This window comes from Nannospalax galili, unplaced genomic scaffold (assembly GCF_000622305.1).
Source record: "Nannospalax galili isolate Female #2095 unplaced genomic scaffold, S.galili_v1.0 scaffold267, whole genome shotgun sequence".
In the NCBI taxonomy this organism is placed as follows: domain Eukaryota; kingdom Metazoa; phylum Chordata; class Mammalia; order Rodentia; family Spalacidae; genus Nannospalax; species Nannospalax galili.
This window is the reverse complement of record NW_008357518.1, coordinates 2,558,258-2,566,359: the sequence shown is the minus strand read 5'-3', so window position 1 is coordinate 2,566,359 and position 8,102 is coordinate 2,558,258. Positions and strand designations below refer to the sequence as shown.

At 38.0% G+C, this 8,102-nt stretch overlaps 1 protein-coding gene across 2 annotated transcripts in view; it reads left to right on the top strand.

The window, feature by feature from the left end:
- Nucleotides 1-8,102, top strand: part of Tnfsf13b (TNF superfamily member 13b) — a 37,172-nt gene that overhangs the window by 6,005 nt on the left and 23,065 nt on the right. The window lies entirely within an intron of this gene.

Here is an 8,102-nt window from a genome sequence, read left to right as displayed (position 1 = left end):
AGAGGGCATCAGATTCCCCTGGAACTGGAGTTATGGACCATTGGAGTTAGCTGCCATGTGGGTGCTGGGAATTGAATCCAGGTCCTCTGCAAGAACAGTCAGTGCTCTTAATCACTGAGCCATATCTCAAGCTCCATTTTAATCCAATTATTACAGACTTCTCAGCTTGGAATTATTTCTGAGATTTACAAAATTGCAAAGATAGTACGAAACTTTGGGGAATCCCCCCAGACAGCTTCCTCTAAAACTAAGCTTTGACATAGGGTGGTACCGTGTCATAGAGAAGAAATCCACAGTGAGATTCATCTTGGAATTCAACACCAGAAAAGACTTGGAAGTTCACATTCCATCTGGGATGCTATACTACATTTAACATTCTGAAAAATGAGAAATTTGAGTATAATGTGCATAAATCTAATCCCTAATATTGTAACTTAAAGATTTGTCTGGAAAGAGTTAAATGCGAAAATGCCAATTTGAGTGCCTTTTCTTGAAATTCATAATTCAACTTACTGGAAGGAACTGTGTGTGATGTCTGACGGGCTGAAAATGTTCAATCTTTGCTTGACTTTTCTGGCATAGCTTTGAATTGTAGGCTGCAGGTGGCCATGAAAGCTATAGTGTAGAATACCTCAAGGTGAACTTGAGCCTCCTACCAGCAAGGGCAGGCTTCTTCCTAGAACATCTGGCTGCAACTACCTCATCTTTGACCCTGGTCTTCCCTTGGTGAATTTTTTCTCCTCTGCCTCAATGATAAGGCCGCCCCCCTTTTTCTTTCAGTGTTGCAAGAGCTGGCTCCTGCTCAGTTTCCAGAAATGTCTTTAAAATTAAGAATACTGATCTGACAACCAAATCTTTGAATGCTTTTCTTGTTAAGCTTGAAGTTTTGGGAAGCAGAAGGGACAGGAAGAAGCCAGTCAAAGCAGCCAAATGTAGCATGGTGTCTGTTCTTTGTAAGGTACAGAGTTAGGGAAAATGAATGATGCATGTAATTTGTCATTATAACATGGGGGAAATAATCAGTATGTTTAATCACTGAGCCATGTACCATGGAGTTCATTCAAACATAAAAAGAAAATCTCAGGACAGTGGGGGGTGAGGAAAGAAAATAGGAAACGTTCTTTAATTGGGGAAGCCGGGGAAAGTTGTTCTGGCTCTCCTAGAAAAAAATTCACGACTTCTTCATGATTTCAGCTTTTATCATTTTTAGACATGACTTGTTATTTTCAAAATTAATTAAAAATATTGAAGGATGTGTTATTTTTATTCACTTATTTATTTTTATTTTGAGACAGGGTCTCACCGTGCCTGGGCTGGAACTTGCTATTTAAACCAAACTGGCCTAGAACTCACAGAAGTCTGCCTGTCTCTGTGTCCCTGGTGCTGGGATTAAAGATGTGCACCCCCCCACGGTCCTGAGTTGTTGTTTTTATTAATAATTCCATGTTACTGGTTAATAATCATTTTGATGTTTAATCATTCTTTTTATAGGTTAGCTCCTACTTAGCTGTGTTGGGCAGCTACAAGTTCATTTTGCTGGTACTTTCTTTTAAAGGGCATTCCTGTTTCCAAAAAGAGTTAGATTTCTCTCAAAATAGATGGATCACCACTGTCTGTGCAAATGCTTAATGTAGTCACCCCAAAGGAAGCAGAGAAGGAAAGAGGGGAGCAAACAGGACAGAGTATTTTGTGTGAAACTCTGTGTGATGTCATTTACTCCACAATGTCCTCATTGGCTGGGCAAAAACATTTTTTTGTTAAGAAAATTGAGTATCTTTTATTTTGCTTATATTATTAATTATACAAAGTGATAGGTTTCATTGTGACACTTTCATACACAAGTATATCATGTATTTGGGCCCTATACATGCCATTTCCTTTTACTATCCTCTCTACTTGGTCCCCTTTGTCTTTCCAAATAGTCCTCCTTTTGTTTCTATGTTTATATATGTATATCATGTGTACATGTATATGTCATATATCTATATCATGCTGTATATATGAAATATAGATTCCACATATGTGAGGAAAACATGCAACGCTTATCTTCTTGATTCTCGTGAACTGGCAATCTCCAGTTCATTTCCCTGAAAATAACATTACTTATTTCTTTTTATGTCTGAATGAACTCCATGGTACATACATAGCAATTTTCTTTAACCATTCAGTTTTTGACTGACATGTAGGCAGAGAGTCCTTGTGAGGAACATTTATCTGTAGCATGCTGCCCTGGATTCTTGCAGGTATGGTCCCAGGAGCAAAGAGAAACCCAGGGAGTATCACTACCTTCTTTTAGTAAGCTAAATGTTGGATAAATTGAACAAATTTAGTATAAAATTTGAAATAATAACTAGCAGTAAAATATAAAGCTTCTTTTCTATTTACTACAAAGTACATAAAATTATACTATAAATTTGTTACAAAATATGTGTTATTTCTTGTCATATAGATACAACATTTCACAGTTGTGTAGCTAACCGATGGAGCTAAGGTTTGAATTCAGTATCAGTTGGCTCTACTTTCAGATTCTTATTTTCAATTATGGGAGCAGTGTGTTCCTGCTTGTGAAGTGAGATTCTGTATTTAAAAACAATTATAGGCTCAACAGTTAATGAGTCCTGTTATTTTTATTGTTGCCAAGGAGACAGACACCACATGGCAGATCACAGCACTTTATCAGCTGTGAAGTTCTCAGAGTGACTGAGCTGGAAGTTCAACTGAGTTTGAAGATTCTGTAAATTTGGGGGAGAGTACTGGCATCCCAGGTTATGGGATCTACACCAATAAAAAGCTGAAAACCTTCTTTCAAAGATGTCTTATTTTCATAGGCATGGAGACATGTTATAGTGCCTCTTACTCTTCTAAGCACTGTTCTTGTAGATGCTGATTTTTTGCAGTGTTTTTACAAGTTCAGCTTTCATTCCTCTATCCTGGGTATAATTGCCAAAGTAATTGTCACGAATGCCAAGGAGGGGAAAGTTCTGAACTTTAACTCACACTGCTCAGCTCTTAATCACAGCTCCCCGCCACCCCATCCCACTATCAGTCTCCCTCTGCCTGGGCAATGCATCATTCTTACAGTTATTGCTTAAATTCTGCTGGTGTGGCATTGGAAAACACCCATTTCCTCCATAAGATTCTCAGCTTTGTGGTGGTAGGGATTGTGTTTACTCTGTCTGGAGCATAGACCTTGACATAATTAACTGAATTACCAGTAAATTCTGTGAATGAATTGAATGAGATCTAGTATCTAAAATGAGTAAAATAAAAATTCAAACCATTTTGAGGTGATTATTGGTTGAATTCCTAGATGAGGAAGAAGGAGCTAGACATTTTTATGTTTCCCGTTTAGACAACTCAGGATAGTTATTTATCTCCGAAGAGAAAAAGGTGCTGGAGAGATGGCTGAGTGGATAAAGAACTTGCTGCACAAGCAGGAGGAACTGAGTTCAGTCCCAGCACCCATGTAAAAGCCAGGTGCATTAGCAAATGCCTGTAATCCCAGTGCTAGTGGGAAGGGGTCAGATTAAGAGGATCCCTCTGGGTCTTGCTGGCCAGCCAGACTATTGAATTGGTGAGTCCAGGGTCAGTGAGAGACCTTGTCTGAAATAGCAGTAGAAAAAGACACCTGACATCAGCCTCTGACTTACACACATGCACACACACACACACACACACACACACACACACACACCACATATAAAAAAGTAGCAAACAAACAAAAAGCAGACAAGGAGAGGGAGGTGAGAGTGTACAAGAAAGACAGAGAGCCAGCCCTAGCCACGCTGACTGTGGTGTATCACCATAGCATCCAAACACAATGTATAATGGAAGGATAAGATGTTACAACAGCTAACCAGCTGTGTGTATTATTGTAGTCTTTCAGAGACCTCAAGTATTTTTCTTCCTTTGGCTTTACCTTCTTTTACTCTGGGTTGGTTTGTATACGGTATTTTGAAGTTCCTGTTCATCAGCACATCGCTGATGGTCTGGCCTTCCATAGTGCACAAGTGTAATTAATGAGTTGAAATACTCCTTAGGAGTTCCTGAAATCACAAAAACACAGGAAATGACTTAAGCAATTTAAATTCTAAATATTTGATCAATATATCCAAAGAAGATTTATAATAAACTATACAAAATATTTCTGAAAGCAAGTAGTTTATGAAACAATATTAAGTAATGATAAAAAACCTCAGTTCTTATAGAGAAAAATAAAATTCCAGTATCTAACATGAATTATATATTTACCAAAGCTAAAATGCACAGCGACGAAGGGAAGACATTGCCTTCAAGAGTCCCTAATTTAAAATCATAGTGGTCTTTGGCCGTGTGTGTGTGTGTGTGTGTGTGTAGATAAGTTAGCTGACAGAAGGAACAGTGGGAATGAAAAACATACAGGAGGCCCCCTCATCTGCCCTGAAGAGATTGGAAGGCTCCAAACACACTGAGACGCACTGTGAAGAACGTGTGTGTTAGGTGCATAGTCAGAAGTGATGGGAAAAGCTCCGTGTGACATTTTTCATGGAAGCCAATCATAATCTTCCACAATTACATTACTTATGTTGTTTATATTAAGTGGCTTTACTGAAGTAATATACAACAAACCAGATTCAGCATAAAAGCGCTGCATTTGGGTACAGAAAGCAATAGCATCTATTACTTGCCCCTAGAGTTTCAAATAATTTTTCCTTCTTGAAAGGTGTTTGGATAATGGTGACTTTTTAAATCTGGAAATAAGCCTTCTATATGGAAAATATTTAAATGCCTTTCTAACTCTGAAGTGTGTTGGCTTTTCTTACATCATTATTGAATGACAGCGACTGTGTTTGTGCTTGAAATTCTTACTTTAGGAATTGGCTTTTGTAATCTATCTTTGTCACCAGTATAACCTTTTGCTTTTAGATATATTATGCACAGTTTGTTCTGAGTGAACATTCTTGCAATCTAAAACATGAACATTCTCAGATCGTCACCGCATTACTATATCATTACATCATGATTTCCAGAAATACATTTTGAGAAATATCTCCTTACAGGCTCAGAAAGGTTTTAATGGTGTGATTACCTGATTAGTTGAAGAGGAAATTATTTGTAACATTGTATATAATTCCATTCAATTGTAGTGGAGAGAAAGCTATTTTAAAAACCTGAAAACAAACACAATCACTGAATATTACAATTGTTTTTAATATCTGTTTCTTTCATTAGACCATGTATTTCTAAAATTGTATGGCTAGAGATCTCTGCTATTGGGACATATTAAGAGGGGCATGGTCTATGTTGGTTCACTGTCAGGCAAGTCTTTTGTTGAACATCTATCTATTGAGTTCTTACTGTAAGGTAAGAACTAAGCTGAGGGGCTGGAGAGATGACTCAGAGATTAAGAGCACTGGCTGCTCTTGCAGAGAACCCAGGTTCAATTTCCAGCACCCACATGGCAGAGAACAACTTTCCATAATTCTAGTTCCAGTCGATCTGACACCCTATTCTCACCTCCATGGTCATTGCATGACACAGGTGCATTTACACACATGCAGGGAATATACTCATACACATAAAATGAAGATAGTAAACTATTTTTTAATAAATAATTACATTGAATGAGTCTTAAAAGTAAGAATCAAAGAAAATTTGATGATAAATTTCAAATTTTTTAAAAGAAGAAATTGACCACTAATGGTCAAATGGCTTTCTGTGGACCCACCCACTTCAGTGAATATAGTTCAAATGCTGTTTTTGAACTGTCAACTCTATAACCTATTTTTTTTTCTTGAAGAGCAGTTCCTGAAATAAACTTTCTCTTCAAACCATATTTTCTTCTAAGGGCAAGATTTCTGATACTACATGATAGAATAAACACTTTTTCAGTGTGCTAGCTATAGCCATGAGGGGCTGTGAGGGTTAAAATTATGATAGTTTCATATCAGTTTGGTCATGCCTAGTCGTTATTCATTAGGTAAACTTTTCTCTGGCTGAAAGGTTATTCAAGTCTTCAAGTTAGTTTGCTCACACCACTGTAACAAAGTACCACAACCTGGATGTTTTATAAACATCAGAAATTACTCCTCATAGTTCAGGCATCTGAGAGTTAAGGCTGAGGAACTTGAAAATGCAGTATCCAGTGAAATCTGCTTCTTGGTTCATAGATGACACCTTCTAGTTTGGTCCTTACATGGCAAGAGTGAGGTGAGCTCTCTATATTGGGTTTTTATTTTTTTTTATTTTATTTGTGTGTGTGTGTGTGTGTGTGTGTGTGTGTGTGTCTTTGTGAGTGTATGTGCATGTGTGCGTGGGTGTCTGCAAAATATAGAAGAGGTCATTGGATCCTTTGGAGCTGGAGTTACAGGCATCAGTAAGCCTCCTGACATAGGTGCTAGGATTCAAACTCTGGTCCTCATAATTGAACAGCAAGTGATCTTAACTGTTGAGCCATCTTTCCAACCCCCATGGTGTCTCTTTTATAAGGCCATTAATCCCATTCATGAAGCTTCCAGCATTGTGCCCTCTTCAAAGCCCTGCCTCCTAATCACATCATATTGGTGGTCCATTCTCAACAGATAAGGTTGGGGAGGATGCAAGTATTTGGGTCATAGCAGTCTCATACTGAGCTTAGGGGAACAGTCCAAGAAAGGGTAAGTTGAAATAGAGGATCATGTATCCTGGTGTCTGGCCTTTATTATCTTCAGTTGGGGCTGCATGCCCTCCCAGTGCCCTTCAAGTATGTTTCCAAGTTATTTGAACAGAAGAACCATAATGCTAACACTACAGATAGCAGAGGGTCACTCTAACTACTATATACAGGGAATATTATTGGTTCATGACCATTGGTTCATGTAACACACACACATACACATACACATACACACACAAACATACACATACACACACAAACATACACATACACACATACACACATACACACACATACACACATACACACACATACACATACACATACACACACATACACATACACACATACACACACATACACATACACACACATACACATACACAAACATACACACATACACACACATACACACATACACATACACACACATACACACACATACACATACACGTGTAAGTACAGGTGTAACAGTCTTCTCCAGGCTCTGTGCACTTTGGGCTTGGTGGTACAGTCTTCTTTTCTTTCTGCTCCCTTATCCACAGTCACCCTGTTTCCTGTTAGGCTTCTTGAGGCTCTCAGTGACAAAGCTCTGCCATGGCGCGGGGGAGGGGGGTGCTGGTCAATCCCATTTTTCCCTTGGCACAGTCATGTCTACTTTCCTTTACCAAGATCAGTCAAAGAAGACAAAGCCCAGGACAAAACATTCTGTGCAGAAGTTCAAGTGAACATCTGTGTTCTTCTTTACTAAACCTCAGTGTATTTCAGGCCCTTTTCTATCTCTGCTGCCAATCAGGATGATCTAAGAACCATAGACATAAGTTGGAAAACTTCACAGTTATGAAGAAAATGTGGTTTTAAATGTTATGTTTCCACCTTTAGATACCAAAGGGAAATTTCTTAACATTATTTTATATGATTGCCCTTTAACAGTTTGTGTTGAATAGCCTAAGAATAGTACATCATTACTTTGTTATTTCAAGTTTTAAATGTTAGAAATTGTTTAATTCAACATTGAGGTAGCCATTCCATATTGTGTTTGTTCTTAAAACGAACTCTGAGAAGTGTGTGCTGAAGTATGATTTCGACTCTAAATAAAGTAGTTGATAGAAAATGAAATCGCCCATCTAATACTTTCTTAAATTCAAACATACACAATGGAGTTTTATTCAGCCATAAAAAGCAAAATTATGTCATATACTGGAAAATGAATGGAAATGCGGATCATCATATTAAGCAAATAAAAGCCCCCAGAAAATAAACATCATATTTTCTCTTATATGTGGAACCTAGGTTTTAGATTGTATACATACACCATGTAATGTACACACACAGACACACACACTCTAACACACACACACACACAAAAATGACATGTAAATAGAAGGGTGATTATTTGGAAAGAGGAGACTGAGTCATGGAGGGGGACAGAAGAGGGTCATGGGAGGAGATACAGTCAGAATACATC